Source organism: Anguilla rostrata, chromosome 8 (assembly GCF_018555375.3).
Source record: "Anguilla rostrata isolate EN2019 chromosome 8, ASM1855537v3, whole genome shotgun sequence".
Lineage (NCBI taxonomy): Eukaryota > Metazoa > Chordata > Actinopteri > Anguilliformes > Anguillidae > Anguilla > Anguilla rostrata.
Genome location: NC_057940.1, coordinates 26,610,060 through 26,629,492, shown reverse-complemented (window position 1 = coordinate 26,629,492; position 19,433 = coordinate 26,610,060). Strand labels below are relative to the sequence as shown.

Here is a 19,433-nt window from a genome sequence, read left to right as displayed (position 1 = left end):
AAGCAATGCATCACAATCTGAAATCAATTCATCTGAAAGAGTGTGAACTAGGAGAACAGCAGTACTTCTGAAAGTTGCATGCATGTCTTTACGGGGTCCTGATTTACATCGTTATGAAATGTCTGCCTTTTCAATGTAATGGTAAATGGTAAATGGACTGCATTTATATAGCGCTTTTATCCAAAGCGCTTTAATGTGTTAAAAAATTGAAAAAAAAGCAAAAATTTTTACAGGTTGAGTTTGAGTTTCTCAAAAGTTTGAAACTGGACAGTATTCACCTCAAATTTATACGTAGCACATATTTTGACGTGAGTTTGTTTTGTAATGCTCTATTCTGGTAGTGAACTTGCTTTCCAAACGAAAATGAATTTTGAGAAAGGAATTGCATCATACCTTCCACTAGATTATCTTTGCATTGTAAGGCGCGCATTTCACATGCCACTGACTGTCAGGGTTAATCCAGGGAGAGCAGGGAAGCTAATGCAGAGAGTAAACAGGAGGGCTGGTTCAGGCATGTTCAGCCTCGCATTACAAAACTTTTTTAATATGCTGGGAAAACTGAACACCAAGGAGGTGTCGAAAGTTCAGAGGATCAGTACATTTCATTTCGAAAGCCACAGCGAAGGCTTTTGTGTTCCTTTTGAGTTATCAGTGACAAGAAAAAACCATGACCCAATAAGAAAATGGTATACTTAAAATAGGTTGCCTATATTTTGCACTAGGCCATCTCCAAGGATCTCTAAATAGGTTAAAAGTGGGTTATGTTTTAATAAGGCAACACATCCAACTTTCACCTCTGTAGGACTTGCTCAGAAACAGAATAACACTCATGCATGTGGTACATCATGACTTAACCCATTTCTTTAAACCTTAACCCCAAAAGGGATTGATCTTAAACTTCAACTTAATTCCTAATTCATTTCTTGATAAACCATATTTCCTGGAAGGTTCTCTTTTCCAAAAGCAAAAGAAATGCCATACATAAGGTTTTGTAATACCAAACCGAACAGCCACCCGTGCTTTAACCTTTCACCCTGCAGACCTCAGACTGCAGCTGACACACCAGTGGAAGCTGTCAGAGGTATTTCCCAAGACAGATCGAATGGTATCCATTACAGCAAAGGCAGCACAGCTCTGTCCTCTGCTCCTTACTGTGCAAGAATATATTATTCCAATTGTACGACCTTCCAAGCTTGCAAGGGTCTTTATTGTAGAGGAACAGGGTAGAGTTTCAAACTAGCTGAAGGTGCAGGAATCTCTGTTCTCACTTGGTAAGCAGACCGGGTGGTTGAAGTGGCATGCTTTTGAAAGTTAATACAGATTCCAGACACATGGATGCAGACTACATGCAATCCAGCCACTGAAGCCCTGAAACCTGGCAGTGCTCATCTGCACTGACCACACTTTAACCACAGACCCAATCCGGCTGATCTCATCCCATTTTACACCGTACCTCATGTGCAAGTGAACAACAGCCACATAAATAAGAGTAGTTCTACCCACAACAAAAAAAAACACTCCTTTCATTTGCTAAGAATGGAACATTTAATTAATATGCTCCAGTAAAAAAACTCAGAAAGGAAAAAAGTAAAGAAAAATGCGATTTCAGTCAATTCCTTTACCTGCGGCTCCTATAAGAGCCTGAGGATATTAAGCACAGTGTTAGTGGACTTACTGTAGTAGAGTATGTAGGGCCGTGGAGCTGTACTGAACTGTGAAATGACGATGAGGCGTGTCTGAACCCCAGTGTGGAATGAGGAAGTAGAGTGGGATTGGGGAGCTTGCTCTGAGGGGCAAGCCCTCCTCAGGAAGCACCGCTATCCCTCGCTAACTAACGGCATGGATCAGGGGGCGGTCCTGCTCCGAACTGACAACTTTATCGCCGTCTCGCTAACCTGGTGCTGGCTATTTTATAGCTCAACGGCTCTGAGCCTTAAATCCTGACAACTGCGTGCGTTTATGTCTCCCACGCGTAGGCCAGGTTCAGCCAACATACCAGCATGCAACATGACATCACTGGCAGTGCATCCTGTGAACGCCAACGTTTACCTTCATTGTTTTTCTTTTACAAATCTATCAATTGCCAGAGGTCATACAATATCCAAATAACTGTCAAAAGCTTTTTCATAATCTTTGGAAATCCCCATATCCTTTGTCTCATTTCCATTTTTATAATGACACCTAATGCATTATTAATACTCAGCACAGCACTAAAGAGCAGATTCAATGAGCGAACCTCTGTCCACAAAGACATCGTCTAATCAGTCGCCGATTGTTCATCTCTCAAAATAGGCTATCACAACACACCATTGAACAGGGATTTTCTACTTTTTAATCATGAACCCTGTTGCATTGATTCAAAGGTGCTCAGAACCTGCAAAAAGCAGACGCGAACAGAGCAGGGCTTCTTAAATTTGATCAGAGCGAATTGTCTCAGGAGAAAGAATGTGGTGGATGTTTTTGAAGGCACTGAAAGAATGTATTAACTCAAAACAGTCAGACAAGATAAAAGAGCTGGTTGTGATCCACATGAATTAGCCACTGTCCCAGACAAAGATTGGGAGGATAAGTATGCATTTAGTGTTCTGAATTTCCATTTCCAGCACAATTCCATGCTTATGCTTACCACACCCAGGTTATACATAACAAAGGTAACCCCTAAGAAAAAAAAAACTGCTGAGATATTGTGAACGTTTATGAAAAATTGACTTGCTTTAGACAGATCCTACTGCAAGAGAAACACATAAATTACTGCTGGCATAGATACTCTGGAAAAAAAAACATTGTGCAGACTTGCATATCTGGTATTAAAGTGAGCTCCTGCAGAAGTTCTCCTTGTACATTAGTAGGAATCCCTAAATGGAGGGGAAAATATAAAGCCTGTGTTTCTGCTTCCAACAGATGAGGGAAGATGACACAAAATGGCTGGTGGGAGAGATTACGCTAAACTCATTCAGAGGAGCTCTGGCTAGACCTGTGCTATTTAGCAATCATTATACATTAAAATTAAGGAGCACCTCCCAGCGTTTATTAGGCAAGAGCAGCCCAGAGGACCAGATATGTACGAGAGCCCCTGCAGGCAAACTGCTAAGAGAAAGCAGCTCTCGCGCATTGTCTACTCTGGTATAGTTCGCTGAGAAACTTTCGTTTTCTCACCCTTCAAAACGCTGCTCCACTTGCATAAGGAAGGACACCAGCACCGCAGATTTCTGACACCTTGAGCAGCTCAAGTAACACTTCACAGTGGCACTCCGCACTTCGTACGCACCGTTTCTGAAGCGGGCCGAGTTTCACTTTATTTCTCAATTATTCAAGGGATCGACGCAGTCAGCCGGATTCATCCGCACGCTCGAGGCGCACATCCCAAAATACCCCAGCATGCATCTCTTCTTTCCCGTCTAAAATTAGGCCGGAGAGCTGTACCTGCTTTCGCATTTCTCCGGTCTCCTTTCATTACGTGTCACCGCTCTGAAATAGCCGAGTCCATCATCGAGCCTCGGAGGATTTGAAGGGGAAAGGTGAATTCCTCTCCCGTGCATGCTTATTTGTGAAAGATAATTGCACTATTTTTGGAATGACCTGAATCATTCATTGCCCAATCATGCAGTGTTACTGGATGTACCTTATTTTTACATTACTCACACACACAGACACACACACACACACACGTACGCACACACACACACACACACACACACACACAAAAGGAAGCAGCTCAAAGTTTTTCGTGCTCTCTGTTCTGTTCCAAGTTCAATTCCCTTGCCTTCTGTTCAGTGTTTTCTTTCTACTTTTTCTGATATAATTTGATATATCTTAATTTCAGTGGGCAAAATACATCACCCTTGTACATCAGTGGAATACGAAGCCCTCAAAAAAATACCCCCTGAGATCAAAGTAAATAAATGTTGCTGTTGGTGACAGTTAGCTAGGATGTTTCTTGCAAGTGAAAATTCATTGGTTGTATTTTCAAACACAGTAGGGGAGGATTCACTAAAAGATATGCAAAATTCTCAAAAAAGTAAACTGTTATAAAGGGCCAGTGAGGCCATGCACTGTTGAGTTGATGCATAGCCCTATTTATTTTTTCTACATGAATTACTGGGATGTTTACGCTTAAAAGAAAAGGGTTTTTAATGGGCATCATGACATATTCCTGCTTATTTACGTAATTCAGTGCTAGTTATCAGAAGTATACAAAAAATATTATGAATGTGTAAATTTCAAGAGCAGCCAGCATTAAAGGAATGGTGAATTCTCTGGGTTTTTTTTTTTTTTGCTATTTCATTTTTATTATCATTCCTGCTGTGTAGAAAAGCTGTTGTTCACTAAGTAGATCTAGTAGCAAGTGCTAGTTGACTGCCATTCCCATCACCAAAACTATTTTGAGAATGATATCCAGCTTTTATGGTTTCCCTTGAGCTGTGAGACATATGCAAACACTGTGCAAACTCAGTTTATGAGCTGCTGTCTTCATCACAGCCAACAGCACTCCCTTTGCTTTACCCTGTAATTACATGCCTTGGATAAACAGTTCAGTGAAGTGCCCACTGATTTGCTGTTCATTGTGGCCACCTCAGATTTGCATGACTTTTCAGACTCAACATTTATGAGAACTTGTCCTGAGTAAAGAAAATATTATGTTGTGCAAATTAGTATTAATATGAGGAGTACTTCTGTGATTTTGCATGTAAAGCTCAAACTTGAAGAAAGCAACTTTTTTTTTTTTATCAAAACCTTCTCACTCGTGCCATACTCTTTTTTCAGAGTCCTTCATTGGCATGGCAACCATTCCATGATGTGAAATATCCAATCTGTGAGCAGTGTTTAAGGCTTTCTTTGTGTGCTTGATATAAGTGAAGCCTCGTCTTGCTGAACGCAGCAGAACTATCTCAGGGAGGAGTTTGGGCCTAGGTCACGCCCCACTCCTTATTCACTTCAAGTTCAGAGTGCGCGATGACAAGAACACATACACTATCAGACACCCCTGTTTGTAAGAGGACTTTTAGATACAACCTGTACTCTTAGAGAATGAGAGTATTACAAAAACATTTCAAATAGCCTAAAGGGACTATTTCAAATAACAACTGAAAAAAACACCTTCTTAACAGCTTTCACTGTGCCATTTCCCTGCTGGGTCAGACAAGGCAAGCTAAAGCATTGTGTAAATGTTTAATGAATACGATTTATTTTTCTGAACGTCCAGAAACCACTAGCTGGCTAAAACGCTTTTTGGACGGTCTCCAGCGAGTCCACCACTCTCGGGGAACGTAGCTGGACGACATTAATTGATCCGGAGCGCGGGGTGGATTTCGCGCTGGCGGCCCGGCCTGACAATCGCTCGGACGTTTCGACCCCCACGCGCCCCGCCCTTTCAGCACGTTGCCAAGGAACTGAAAGGAAGGGAGCGTAAACCTCGGCGCTCAGACGCCCCTCTGAAAGCAGGCCCTGTTTCTGAGCTCCGTGCCAGTCTCCTGCCGTAGATCAGAAGCTGCTACAGGCTGCTGTGGGACCGGGGCACTGCTGCAGGCCTGTTTGAGGCGTTTTTATATTAGGCACCTGGCCAAAGGCCTCTGGGACCGTGGAGCCCCTGTGATCAGTTTCCCTCTTACAAGACTCGGGAGGGGCTGAGCTATCTGTGGAGCCGGTTCACACCCCCCCAGTAGGTCGGGCCTAAGACAGCATCGAACAAAGAGCAATTTTACAGCCGAGCTGCCGGTAACACAACATGTCATACGTTTGCGTTTTTTTTTTTTTGCTCCTCCGGGGAAATGGCATCTTTCTGAAAATAAATGCCGCTTCTGATTTAAGAAAGAAAAAAAACCCCCCCTCCGACAGGTCATTAAAGGGCAATGGCTTCGTGTTCATCCTGGGACTTAAAATGATTTGTGGAGAGCAAAAGCAATAAAGCAGCAGATGAATTCCTCGGGACGCCACGCGCGGGCCGCACTGTATAAAAATGTAATTACTTCGCGCGGTGGGGCCTTGATGGAATCTGTCCAATTCCCCGGCCGGCCCTTGTTACCTCGGCGAATTTCGGCGACGCGGGTTCCATCAGCGGCGCGTGCTCTCTCCGCCGCTCCCGTTCATTTAACCTCGGCACTGCCCCCCCCGCCTCCCCTCGACCCCCACCCCTTCCCCTTCCCCTTCCCCTTCCCCCCGCCCCCATACAAACTGGGCCGCTCCCTCAGAAACACTTTGGGGCGCTCATTTGGGGGCGCTCATTGATAAAAAGGGGGGTCTCCCTGTTTGCGCCGCCCCGCGCGCTCCGGGTAATGACAGTGTGGGAACCGCTCTTCAGCTTGCGGGGATTACTCATTCTCTGCCTCCTCGCAAATGAACTAAGTGGATTATCCAATTTGCTCCAATTGTGTGCTTTAAGGGGGAAAAAATTGCACCGGAACATGCAAAGTGCTCAGACCCCGGAAGAGGTGACTGGTTTGGGAGGGGGGCTGGGGGGGGGGGGGGGGGGGGGGTACTACAGAGAAAATGACGGATACGTTTATGTCTCTGCCCCATAAATCCCATCAACTATCAGGAGAGCATAATTTTACAAGGGAAGCACCACTTAGACTGCCTAAGTAACCACTGTGAATAAGAGGCACGCTTTAAAAGACGAAAGAGGGGCTCTTGACTGACAGTGGTAGAGAAAGTCCTCTCTTTCAATAAATCACCCATTACCTAAATGCTTCTGCCTCCGAGCCTGCCCCTCTTACCGCGTGGGTGTATTTCTCATGCAGAATACAGCGTATGTCAGTGTCACCGGGAGCAAAGCAGGGCTTTGAAAGATTTTAAAAGATCCTTTTATTCCTTGTCACAACCATCTCTGGCACGGCTCGGGTGTGGACTGCACGTCACAGTAAGAGCCTTGTACCTGCAAATCCTATTTCGATCACTGACACAAAATATGCACACATAATAAAAACACTTATGCTGTCTGAATAATGAATTGCCTTTCACCTTAATCAGAACAATGCAGTCACTCACTCACCACATAATGATACTGCATCTTTATATTTTAAGCGAAAAGGGAGTAAGGATATTGCTTGATGACGCTTAATGAAGATATGCAATATGCCCAACAGGAATTGAGTATTTATATAGCATTTCATTGTCTGCCATGTATTTCCATTTTTTTTTTTTTTTTTTACTTTTGTTATTAGCTCTCGACATTGCACCCGCTGAGCTAGAATTAAGGCAAAGAATACAAAACCTGCAATCTAGATGAACAAAGCCACCACGTTACCATGGAAACCTGCTGCTCAAGCCAGTACCCATCTATGAGCCACTAACAATGGGGGCTCAATTCCTCATGGCTGCCGGCAACCAAACAATTTTCCTCCTTACAAATGTTGCTGAACGTGCGTCTTTGCAGAAGCCCACTTCAGGAGGCTCTGGTGGCTCACAGATTAAGATACTCCACTAGGGCAGAGTGCAATTTTAAGGAAACATTCATAAGGCCTTGTGCTACCCTATGAAGGGTTGTTTTTATGTCTTTGAACAATGGGTCTGCCCTTTTTAAAGGAGGCTGAACATAGAACAGTGTCTTAATACTCATAATACCCAGAGGCCTGGGATGGCACAGGCCTGTACTTTGTGCCTGCACAGTCAACGTGTACTTAAATACAGATAGTATACCGAGCGTTACGGCCTTCAGATTTACCAACAAACACATTAGCTGAAATACGGCAGTATTTTCTCAGTCACTGTCACTTTAAAAATCAATGCACATTGAATTAAAACTCCTTTTGAAACATCAAACCAGCTAATTCTTTTCCAACCAAATGAAAATGGCAGTATGTGTTTGTGGTAAACAGGAGATTCAGCAAATGAGCGTGATGAAATGTTTTACTTCCAATGCAAGACTTGATCAGGTCCCTGAGTAATAAAACACGCACGTGTTGCATCAGGAAAGAGTAGCAGTCATGCTGGTCTCGTTCATATTTCCGAAACAGGCTGCGATTTAAACTAGTGTCTCCTGAAACCGGGAAATAAGCAGAAGCAAATTTAGCGCAACGAGGGGAGCGCTGTTGCGAAGCAGGGTGTCAGGTGGCGGAATAACAATTTGGCCACATATCAAGAAATATTTTTGTGACAATCTGTCTTGATTAGGAACAGTGGTCCACACGTGGCAATGCGTTCCGAGTCTCCTAACAACCAATCTCCCCCCTGCCCCCTCCCCCCTCGCTCGCTCGCCTCGCGGAGAGGAACCGGTCTCTGCGGCTCTAGGCAACATGTAGCCAATTAAGTCATATTCCAATCTTCCCTCCAGGCCTTACTGCTGGAGTAATCCACAGCCATTCGGTTCCTTTGTCTCGTCCATATGGTTCCACATCGCTTTGATTAGCGTCTAATCAGCTCTAGAAACAGATTCAAGCCTCTGTACATTCTTTTTTTTTTTTTTTAAATGGAGAAAATTGGAACCGGGGAGCAAATAACTGCCAGCAAGAAGCAGCCATGTCCAAACAAACACTATTTCTAGGTTTCAAACATTTGTTGAATGTTTACCCGCCAACAAGATCAATTTGCGCGTTGGCTGTTTATAAGGTGCAAGTTGGGTGACAGATACACCGTGACGAGCAAGAGAGAAGCATAAGGGAAAATATCCCGGTAACTTTGCAGTGCTGCATGTTGACATTTTTATACCGGAAACAAATGCAAATGAAGCTGAGAAGAAGATTTCCCAGAACAGCAGACTATTATGTATACCAGCACTAAAGAAAATGTGCCATACAGGGGTTTTGTGGGTTTTTGCATGCCATAGGCAAGCAGGCAGAAAGGCTGACAACTCTGTGTGCAAATAGAGCTATGAATGAAAACACTTGTATTTTACTGTCACTCAACATTCCATCATATTTTTAGTGCATATATCATGAATTATTACTTCTACTAAACAAAATACTGCATCCCAGAGGATTTTAGGAGCAACTAAGTCTGCAACCTGTTTCAGGGGTTTTGAACAATTTGTGGCAACCTAGGTTTTAATGAATTACCAATTTGGTTTGACTCATTATTAATGTACGATCTGCAGCATCTGCATTCTAAATTGATTGAAAATTCTAAATACTGAACATGTGGCCATGTTTTAATATAGAAATCACACTGATTATTTGTATGTGGCATTTAAGAGTTTGACAGCTATTTCAAAACGGCAGACAAACCATGTGACCTATGGGCAAAATTCTGTTGGTGAGATGATATTCCACAGCCTTCTACAGGTCAGCGACAGCTTGCTTAATTTCAGACTTTAACTGTCTAACCATCTGATAATCACTTGATATACAGCTGAAAAACAGAGAAACGTGAAAAAAGCTTGCTATCTGTGCAATCTGCTCATCATGCGGTTGTCATATTGTGCTCGCCAAATATCATAAGCAAAACCTTTCTTGCCAAAGGGAGAGTGATTCATTACCAGTGGCCTTGGAGTGCTTAGCACACTACTAAACAGAGTTTCCACGATCAATCTCCGCCTTGCTATTGGACATGCATTCGAGCTTGCTCAGAGATAGTGGGATGCTGGGGGTTTGCAGCCCTTTTAGTTCTCATGGAGACCCATGTATTGGATAAACATGGCACAAAAATGACCTGAAAAGTTTCACTGACAGCAACAGAAATTGGCTGAGCTTTAGAAACATTCTCCTTTAATGGGCTCTTTCCAGACGGAGGCAATCGGTGCACAGTGACAGTGAGATGGGCCTGATAAGCCTCAGGAGTCCACCGGCGGTGAAGGGCAAGCAGACAGCCCTTGCCCTTGGCCTTGATGATTAGCGGGGAAGCTGTTGCTCCACGGTGTGAACAACCTGGGATAGGCTTCTGCCGCAAAAACAAAAAGAACAGAGGGGCCTCCAAAAAAAAAAAAAAAAAAAAGACAGCTTGCAGGCGCCTGTCCTCTTTCAGAGAGGGAGATATGAGCATTGTGGGATGTTTCAGAGTGGCAGATCGTATTAAGCGAGAGATGTAGCCTTCCCTTTTAAAGCCCCGTTTGACGTCACTCTCAGACCACGGCCATCTCCGCGGCTAATGCTCCCCCTCGCTTAGCACACTGAACCCATGATTTGATTTGTCACGGCCAATTTCGTGCCTTAAAACTTTCTAAAAAGCCTCCCCGTGAAGTCTTGCAGGGCCGCTCTCGAAAATCCTCATGAATTAGGGATAAGACCCGGCTTTTCATTTCACGTTTTCAAAAAAAATAATAAAAGCACTTAAAAATAAAAAAAGCCTATCTGCACAAGTACATAAAGAGAATAAAGGTTGCTCTGTGTAATTTAAAAATATGTTTACAACTAAATTGATTATTTCTGAGTACAAAGAATGTTATTTCATGGCTATCACCCAGTTTAATATGTTATCTGGGTTAAAACCTAACCCAAAAGCCAGCCAAATCAATCCAGTGTTATTAATGCTGTGAAATCTAGTCTAGTCTTCCAAAGAATTTCCAAAGAACATTTCAGAAAATTCTGCCCTTTGAAATCATATAAGCTTTGAAATGCACAATTCCTGTATCTCAATACCGGGTCAATTTGTTTGAGCGGATTCATCTCAATAGGTTCACAGAATCATATTTCTAAATGAGTAACAGGTCCATGCTCCCAGATAGTTGGAATTGGCATTCCAGTGGATTCCACAAATCGGGTTTTCTAAGTTAAACATAGATAAGTTGGGTTGGTTGTTAATGCACCATATGTGATTGGCATTCGAAGTCACTCATTATCTTTCATTTTATGGCAATTGTAAAATGTGCAAAATGTTAGTTGCACACCCTCAAGAAAGTTCAGTGGCACTTCGTACTCCGCCACGGCTTTAAAGTACTTGCCCCAGGAGTTGCTCACTTAGCAAACAAACTCGAGCAGCTTTTATTTCAGTCCGTCAAACTGCACAAAATGACTAAAATCAAATCATTTTACCGTAACCCCACAAGACGTTACCTAACCACAAGTAAATCAATTTAAAACCAATCAGCTCTGTCCTTGAAATTATCATTGCCTTAAAAAAACACAGAAGAGAACGAGGATACGTTGCAATTAAATGAATGAGTGAATTTCCCATGGGAAGTCTTGTTCAAGATGTGCACATAGCTCATTAATTAGCAGTTGCAACAAAGCTCTTTGGGTAAAACTGCTGCGATCGTATTAAATTGTGTGTCACTCAGATAAGTAATTAAGGACATTTTACTGCTGAATTTCTACAGAGGCTCCTTTATCCTCACGGGCCAGGCATGTCCTTCTCTGAACCCAGAACTATCATTTAACAAGTAATAACAATCAATATTCAATTTCAACATATTAAATGATAAAATCTATATAAAAGAATATATTTCATTTGCAAATATTAAAGCACGCGTTATGAACAGAGAATAATAATTTTAAAAAACGAACACCTGCATCTATCTCTGTGATTTTCTTATGTGTGGGCCCTATGATTTGGCTGAGTGCTGAGTGACACACTACAGAAGAGCCAGTCATACTCAATGGATGAGGCATCGGTGTGGATATGACAAAACCTATAAGGTGATTAAGGCATTTCAGGGTGCTTTCGCTGGATTTGCACCCAGTCATTTCTCGCCCATAATAAGGACGTCACATGAGGGCTTCGCCCTGAAGATGCGGCGCATCGCCGCGTTCTGAGGAGACGTTTGGGCGAGCGAGTGACAATGGGCCACACAGAACGCTGCGCTGAAGACGTGGCGCCCCCGGCCTCTCTCCGTCTTTCCGTCACTTCGGCAGCCGACGGAAAGGCCTTTAAAGAGCAGACGGCAGCCGCTCCTCTCCGCGACGTTGGGACTAATTTCAGGCCCCTCCCCCCCCCCGGGGCCTTCCAGCCCCGGATATTTCATTTTCTTTATCTCTTTCTCGTGCTATTCATCACGGAGAACGAGCGCCCGCCGCTGCGGGCTTTATCAACCCCGCTCTCCCAATAACGGCGTACACGTCCACCCGGAGATACGCAGGAAGCAGGAAGCGCTCAGAAACACCAGACCTTTTTTTCTTCTCCGTTAATAGGGGGAAAAAAATCATATTACATTTGCAAAAAGAACTCTCCAGTGGAGTAAGAGATATGCCGTGCGCATTGTTAAACACGTTCCGAAGCGGCGAGCCAGTCTCGCACAAGTCTATCCTGGCACATTATTTCCCCAGTAATGAGAGTTTTTTTTACATCCGGCCACATTAACATTTTAATTTCATCTCCAACTGTTCAGACTGAATTATAGACTGCAAAGAGAGCTCTTTCATACATCAAAACACGAGCACATCTGAAGAAATCAGAAACGTCTAAGAAGTAATAAGAAATGTCCCAAAGTATGAAACAAAGCAATTCATTTCGAGTGCCTCTTGCATGAATGTGCTAATAAAAAAGCCAAAAACTAAGATAAGCAAATGGTTTTTGATTTTAAAGTGTAGTAAGATAATAAAATTACTGGCAGTGGGTGACTGAGAGGTTTAAAACTATGGTGCGGGCTGGGTTCAGTTCTCAGCTTTTTAATGTGATATCTGTGGACAAGAGGGTTTATCACTGTGCTGCATATGATTAATTACTATGTGCTGATCGTACACTTTAAAATGCCTCCCCGTGTTTTCACAGCAGCACAGGCCACAGCGACACCACTGCTGCAGTTCACCGGGCGGAATTATGAAACGTTCTTATTTTAGCGCTTCATTTCCTTCCTAATTTAACCTGCGCGCCGAGGAGCACTCGGGAAGGCCCCTCCCACTTCCATTTCAGCCCTTTCAATAATTTACGACTCCGCGCAGCAGCTACGGGGACGACGCGATTCAAGGACAAATTAAAAAAATAAATAAAAAAGAAGAAAAAAAGAGGTGTGAAAAATTGGCGTGTGAATACTGTACGTCTAGGCGGGCCATATGGCCGAGGAGGCGCGGCGGAGCCGGCTGTGGATGGCTTGACAAGGTGTAAATCCCGAGTTTACGGGCCGCACCTCGCTGGGGGGGGGGGGAAGGGGGGTAGCGCCAGCTGGGCCGACGCGTGTCGGGGCCCTTTGTTGTGGGGGGCCGCTGTAAAAGGTGGGGAGCCTCGGGCGTCACGCTCACAATGGCCCCCGGAGCCCCCCCCCCCCCCGTGTACAGGGCTGAGGTCGTTCAGAGCTCCAAGAACAATGAGCTCCCACCTCTTGGGGTCCTTGACAACATGTCAAGATGATGCACATAGCCCCTGTCTAATCCCACCCATTCAACACCACCACCACCCCCGCCCCCCCCCGCACATTGAATTGACACCCCTACATATCTTTATGAGGCATTACTATAAAGATTTGGCCTACTTGAACTGAAAGGTTTTGGAACCAAAGCCTTTGGCTTTCCCTGTGTTCCGCCGTCCCTCCAACGCTGATTACACCGTAATTAGCTACATTCTGCGGTAGGGCTGAGGTAAAATCATTTACCCCAGTAATGGCCCTAATGTCATAATTATGGGAAATGAAGGACACTGTTAAGAGCACATTTCACAAAGGCGGGATTCAAATGCTCAACAGCAGCTATTATGTCCAGAAATTGATGTAAAAATGAAATAAGCACACTATATGGAACTAACTTTATGGTAGAATAGAGCATATTCTGCATTTTTTCTGAGACATTTATTAGGGTGAAAGAGTGAGAACTACTATAATATCTGTGGTGTGTGTGTCTGTGTGTGTATGTACAGTGCAGTGCTTAAGAATTTGACACAACTAATGGTGCAAAGAAGCACAGCTCCCCTAAATGATGGGCTATGTATAAAAATGGCTATAATTCCTACCTGGATCACCCAATATGGATGTAAATACCCTCAAATTACATCTGTCAGTCTGGCCTTTAACCTGCACTTATTCAGTATTTTATTTCAAATCCAGTGTGCTGAAGTACAGAGCCAAAACAACAAAAAGCGTGTCAAAAATGCTTCCATGAAATGATGTGTGACACAAAAGCATTTGGTTTTCCCTACACGCTTTGCATAAGGCACCATACATGCTTTGCATAAGGGACTCATTCAATAAGAATGCAAAAACACATCAGCTACATATGACAGCAAAATCAAATGCACACACACCAAATGCTGTCCATGCACAAGGACCAGATATCACCCAACTGTGTTCCATTGTCCTGAAGACAGTGACGGACATGAGATGGTCTGTGCAAGGACTTCACACCCCCCCCCCCCCCACACACACACAAACACACACAAGGCGCTGTCTTTATTGATTGATGAATAATTGTTTCCAAATGGCTTAACAAGCCTCTAAGAACACATTTATGGTTTAATGGCACAAAGGGGAGAGGTCGAGCTGGCTCATTAAGGCGGGCCGTCGGGTGGGTGGGTGGTGCAGAGCCGGCAGGGAGAACGCCGTGCCCCAGGTCGGGCCTCCTTTACGGGGGCAGGCGTGGGCAGATGGCCAGGCAGGACTGGGCACGGTTGACTGCTGGAGTAATTAGGTTAGCGGGGTCGTACACGAGGCCCTCAGTAACACTTGAGCGGAGGGTTTTGTAGATAGGAGGAGCTCTTAGCCCCTGCGCACGCTCCATTTTGTGCTCGGTCTGGCAGTAAAGTTGCACTATTATGTGACATTATTTCACAAATGGAGGCTAAAATCCTTTCCACTGGATGCACTTAAGTGGAAAGCTGCTTTAGGTGTGAATTCGAGGCGAGGAAGAGCTGTCCTTTTGATTCTCTCATGCTCCCTGCCCCCCCGCCCCTCCCCCCAAGTCGTCCTATTCTAAAGGGATGAGTGGGTGTGTGTGTGTGATCTCTGCACTATCCCCCACAGCCTAGCTCGCTGTGCAGTAGTGAACAGGGAGCAGGCCATTGTGGTGTGACTTGTACAGACAGCATGCTCCCCCTGCCGCTCTCTGCAGCCTGCCAGGGTCAGCAGGAAGCAGATCCCCCCCCCCCCTTCACTGACCGCCAGCCCCCCCACCCGCAACACCACGCGGCCGACCCCTGGAGCCGGCGCCGATAGCCACGGGGCCCGCAGTCCGCCGGAGATAAAAAAACCAGCGCCGATTCGGCCGCGTAACCTTTCGCTGGCTGTCCGCGCGCGTTTCCCCCCCCCCGTAATCGCCCAGAGCGAGGACGGCAGGCTTACGAGAGATCAGCGGGACGCCCCCCCGGGGACGGCCACCTGACAGCAATAACGAGACAGGCAGGCAGAGCCCGTTAATGCGAACAGAAAAAATCTGATCAGGCCCGGACACCGTTTAAAGGCTTCGCCGTTTCGCGTAGAAATCTCACCGCCGACCGAGCGAGAAAGCAGCGCGCCGGCGCCGCGATCCAATCAGCTCTTCTGTTATTAAGGCCCTTCAGCCGTGCTGACATGCATCATTAAAATTGATTACGCATTAACGCTTAAACAATGGAGCTAGACACAATCGTGTCGGCAATAATGCTTATCGCAAAATGCTTATTACTGACAGCAACCATAAATTGTGCTTACGCCCCTTTTCACGGGGACGCTGGTGTAGACCGAGAGAATAATTAATATTGGTAACACTTAGCAGACACCTTGTCAAGGGCAACTACTGCTGTTCCTGTTTCTTGTTTTGTTGCTTGTTGAGTGGAGCAAACGTGTAATATTAAAACACTTTGCTAAAGTGTAAGACAGGAGCGTTTCCAGCAGGGATTCAAACTCACAAGCCCTTGGTCAGGAGTGCAAGACTGAGACAAGAGGCAAGACACACAGAAAAGAACACTTAATCCATTAGAGTCCCTCTCTGGGATTATAGGGCCAACGACTCAAAAATATCTCACTTTTATGCTTTAGTACAAACGCAGGTTTACAGCGGTATGGAGCAGGTACGGCTGTGTGGGAGGGCATGTCTCACTTTTATACCTTGGTACAAGTCTACAAGAAATAACATAACATAACATAAAATAACATAATGGCGAGAACAGGCCGTTCAGCCCAACAATGCTCGCCATTTTCGCCAACTAAATTGCACCTAGTGCTGATTACCTACAGACTAGATAGCTGTCTGTAGGTAATCAGTGTGTGAGTGTACAGCGGCGTGGAGAATGTACAGCTGTGTGGGAGGGCAGGCGTGGATTGCGCATGAGATGAGACACGGGGGCGGAGCACAACGAATGACCTCGGCCGGTTTGGCACGCCCTCAAAGCGGGCCCATCAGGGGGCGGAGGCTGAAAGGGCCTGAGAGAGGGACGAATGCGCGGGACGGGCGAGACGGCATCGGCTCTCCCACGGACGGCCGCGCGGCGTAGGAGCCCGTCAGGTGGAAGAGCTCACTGTTCCCTGATAGTCCACCCTCCCCCAGCCCCCGCTCAGCCCTGCTCCTCACCAACCAGCTCCTACACAGCTCCGCTCGCATGAGAATGCTATCTTTCGCACGCCACCGCCGAGCGTGTTCTGGCTTAGCACCGGGGCCGGTATTGCTAGATTGTTTCTGGAAATATGCGGAACGTAACCACGGAGATGAGGGAACCCCACCCGGGACCTGAGAAGAACAGCAGCACACACGCGGCAAACCCTAAACAGCGCGAGTCTTCTGCGAAACGCCCTTTGGTTGTACTGCACAGCGTAATCCCTACTTTACCGCGGGGCGCCCGCGAGCACCGGGACCGTTACCCGGGAGACCGCTCGCTTCCTCTCAGACACTTAAGACCCATTAAGCTGAAGGCGTAAGGCCGCTCTACCTCTTGGATGGGGGGGGGGGGGGGGCTCCCCCGGGCGGAGGGGAACGGAGGAAGTGGGAGGGAGCGGGAAGACGGGCGAGAACAGCAGGCCGCAAACGCACAGGCTTTCAGGCAGGAAAGCCCACTAAAGAGAGGCACAGCGGGAAGCTGAACTCCCCCGTGCCTAATGGAGCCAGTGTGTGCTGGTAGTCATAGTCAGAATGCAGGAATACTGAAGGGATATATATGGCCTAGCGCATTAGCTACACAGAGCAGTGACCCAAGTCAGGCTTGTTTTCTGTTACTGTATACTGACTGTTTCACTGCACTGCCGACTTCCTGATATATAAACCAGTGATTATGCCAAGAGGCTACTTTTGTGAGCAACAAGCACACACCATTTCTGACTTTGGAAGAACAGATCAAATGTGAGATTACTAATCAAAGCTGAGTAACTGAGATAACGCTGAGGTATATGTGAGGAGTATATAATGGATGACTGCCCTGATATTAGGGCTGCTCATCTAGTAGTATCCATCCTCTGTTCCAGTACTGACCAATCAGACTGCAGAGAGAGGTCAGGTGGTTTGCCTTTGTATTTCTTTTCATGCAAATCAACCTTTTTATTTTTTTAATTTGTCCTCTTTTGTCTTTTTGTAAAGGTATTGGTGTTCTGTTTAAATCAGTATAAATAATCCTATCCTGTCTGCAATCTTAATAGAAATAAATGCAAATTTAACATTTGCATCAGGCAGAAATGTCACCAAATTATCCATGCAAGGAACTATATGAGAAAGATCATGTCCTTTGAAACACAGCATGTGGTTGTTTAGTCAAACTGCAGAATGACCCAGAGGTTAAAGAGTTTTTTGTGTTTCGTTATAATCGACTTTATTTTGAAAATGTGACTAAAATACACGGAATAACAGAGAAAAAGTATTGTTTTAATGCTGTTGAGTAGGAAGCATACTTTAACTGGCACTATCAAAAATTAAAAATAAGCAGACTAGCAGCCTACATTCTGTGTAATTTCTCCTCATAACAATGGCACTGGCCTGTGTGTGGGGGTGGAGGGGGGGTGACATTTCTGGATCCGATAATGGTTTTGCCGCCTTTCGAAATTTTAGCCTTCCTCTTCCTCCGGTGATTACAGCCCTCCGCGGTCAGAGTACCCCCAAGCTTCCTGTGTCCCCTGCGATCTGGCCCACTGCCAGGGGTGAAATCAACCCCATGGATTTCCAACTCGTGAGCAGCCGTACCTGCTGGAGCCTTCGGAACGAACTGACCAATCAGACCGCTCTCTTGCAAACGTGGACATGTAAACAGACATTAAGATGGGTGGTTGGCTAATCGCTGACCAACAGCGAGTGCATAGTTGACCCCCCCATTGTGACATCACCATCAGCATCCCCCTGCCGCAGAGTCCTCCTCTACGTACAGCCGGGGACTTTCAGCCACTTAAAATGGCATTCATTATTAAAGAGATTATTTTCTCTGCAACGTCTGCGGTCCGTGTCCCAGGGGTGCCGCAGATCGAGCTTCAGATGCGCATCCTTTAATTTATCGCGCTCCTAACAACTGCATCGGGGCATTGTTCAGAGGGAATTGACTGTTTACGCATTGATTTCTCAGCTGAGCGCATACAATGGGCCGCACAGAATCAATATCACGCCTTCTGTTGTTATTATGTGTGATCAAAGTATTCTTCAAAGCAACATCTCATTAGGGATGGCAAGTGAAATGTGTTTTTTTTTTATTTTTTATTTGATTAGCTCGGAGACGAGGGTTCTTCAATCATACGTTGAAATGGAAATGTACAGAAACGCCGGCTCGGGGGAACGTTTTCATCAACTGGCCACGTCCGCCATCCTCTCCTTCTGCTTTCCTTCTTTCTTCAATCCGAAAAGTATTAGAAACGGGCCGTCTTTTGTTGTCTTTTAATGACACAGCTAGCGGTACATTTCCCCTGCGGTCTTAAACAGAAAGGGCCTCATCCAGAGGTGCTGAGGTGTTCTTCCTGTGCCGGAGCTCTGTGGCTTAGTCATCCTCCCTCAGGTGCTGACTGAGCAGCTCGGATGAGACAGCGTTTCAGCGCTCGACGCATCTCTGCGACCGTCTGCCGTTCCAAGAAAATAAGAACTGGATGGGATATACTCTCGGAGGCACGCGAACACTTCGCTCTTCGTTATTTCGACGCGCTTTGAAACGGCATCAAAGGCGAGGCGCAGAATTGGAACAGACCGAGCAACTTGCAGCAGCCGCACGTCAGGGTCGATCGCAGTCGTTTCGCATTTTCGACATAGGCGACAGCGAGAGGACGGTTATGAGCAAACATGGCAACCCGGTCCCAGAGTAATTAATCCTCTGTGATGTCGCACAACAAAACGTTTGCATGGATTTCAATGAGGAAAGCAGATACAAACACCTGACACAAAACGCTGCATAAAACACCTATTCTTCGGTCTCATTTTTGCGTTTTATGAACTGAAAAGATTTTTTTTTTATGCGGTAGGGAAAATGATAAAAACAGTTGTGGTCTCCTGGTGCCCACAGAGTCAGGGAACACTGTGCATTCGTGCCACACGGCCTTTCACAGACTGAGAGACCCCACTGAGGGAGAAACGAATGAGATTTTTTTTTTGGGGGGGAGGGTTGCTTTGCCTTTGAACGCCTCCAGGCACGGCGTTTCTTGGCGGTGGAGGGATCTCTGCTGGGAGCTGTACTTCAGACCGCTTTGCGGACTTTTTATGTTTGTTTTTGTTGTTGAAAGAGACGACCGGACTGCCCTGAATCTGCTCCTCCCCAGACCTGAAAGATGGCTC

The 19,433-nt window shown here is 45.6% G+C and overlaps 1 protein-coding gene across 1 annotated transcript in view; it reads left to right on the top strand.

Annotated features, from left to right (window-relative positions):
- lzts1 (leucine zipper, putative tumor suppressor 1) overlaps window positions 1-19,433 on the top strand; it is a 31,686-nt gene that overhangs the window by 880 nt on the left and 11,373 nt on the right. The window lies entirely within an intron of this gene.